Source organism: Theropithecus gelada, unplaced genomic scaffold (assembly GCF_003255815.1).
Source record: "Theropithecus gelada isolate Dixy unplaced genomic scaffold, Tgel_1.0 HiC_scaffold_11766, whole genome shotgun sequence".
Lineage (NCBI taxonomy): Eukaryota > Metazoa > Chordata > Mammalia > Primates > Cercopithecidae > Theropithecus > Theropithecus gelada.
In genome coordinates, this window is record NW_020253342.1 from 1 (window position 1) to 1364 (window position 1364).

At 41.1% G+C, this 1364-nt stretch overlaps 1 pseudogene; it reads right to left on the reverse strand.

The window, feature by feature from the left end:
- Nucleotides 1-240: 240 nt before the first annotated feature.
- LOC112616872 lies at nucleotides 241-1357 on the reverse strand (annotated as a pseudogene).
- Nucleotides 1358-1364: the final 7 nt, after the last annotated feature.

The window sequence follows — 1364 nt, forward strand, 5'->3', positions numbered from 1 at the left end:
CTGTGAGATGATTTCACAGAACACAAAGAAGTTTCTCAGAAAGCTTCTTTCTCCTTGTTATCGGAGGATATTTCCTTTGGCTGTATAGGCTTCCAAGGGATCCGAAATATCTGTTCTCAGATTCCACAGGAATAAGGCTAGCAAAGGGATCCACGAAATACAGTTGTAACTCTGTGAGTGGAAGTCACACATCACAAAGCAGTTTCTCAGAAAGCTTCTTTCCAGTTTTTCTCTGAGGAGATTTTCTTTTTCACCATACCACTCTATGGGCTTCCAAATATCACTTTGCGATTTCCACAAGAACAGGGTTAGCGAGCGGCTTCTTGAGAGGAAAGCTGTAACACAGTGAGAAGAATTAACAGAACACTAAGCAGTTTCTCAGAAAGCTTCTTTCCAGATTTCATCGGAGGATATTTCCTTCTTCACTAGTGCCCTCTATGGGCTTCCAAATATCACTTTGCAAATTCCATAAGAACTGTCTAAGCGAAAGGCTTCTGAGGGGAAAGCTCTAAGTCTGTGAGATGATTTCACAGAACACAAAGAAATTTCTCAGAAAGGATCTTTCTCTTTGTTATCGGAGGATATTTCCTTTGGCCCTATAGTCTTCAAAGGGATCTGAAATATCAGTTCTCAGATTCCACAGAAATAAGGCTAGCAAAGAGACCCATGAAATACAGATGTAACTCTATGAGTGGAAGTCACACATGACAAAGAAGTTTCTCAGAAAGCTTCTTTCCAGTTTTTCTCTGAGGATATTTTCTTTTTCACCATAGCCCTGAATGGGCTTCCAAATATCACTTTGCGATTTCCACCAGAACAGGCTTAGCCAGCGGCTTCTTGAGGGGAAAGCTGTAACACTGAGAGATAAATTAACAGAACACTAAGCAGTTTCTCAGAAAGCATCTTTCCAGATTTCATCGGAGGATATTTCCTTATCCACCATAGCATTCTAAGGACTTCAAAATATCACTTTTCATATTCCACAAGAACTGTCCTAGCGAAAGGCTTCTGAGGGGAAAGCTGTAACTCTGTGAGATGATTTCACAGAACACAAAGAAGTTTCTCAGAAAGCTTCTTTCTCTTTGTTATCGGAGGATATTTCCTTTGACCCTATACTCTTCCAAGGGTCCGAAATATCTGTTCCCAGGTTCCACAGAAATAAGGCTAGCAAGGAGATCCACGAAATACAGATGTAACTCTTTGAGTGGGAGTCACACATCACAAAACAGTTTCTCAGAAAGCTTCTTTCCAGTTTTACTCTGAGGATATTTTCTTTTTCACCATAGCCCTCCATGGGCATCCAAATATCCCTTTGCTAATTCCACAAGAACAGTCTCAGCGAGCGGCTTCTTGAGGGGAAAGCT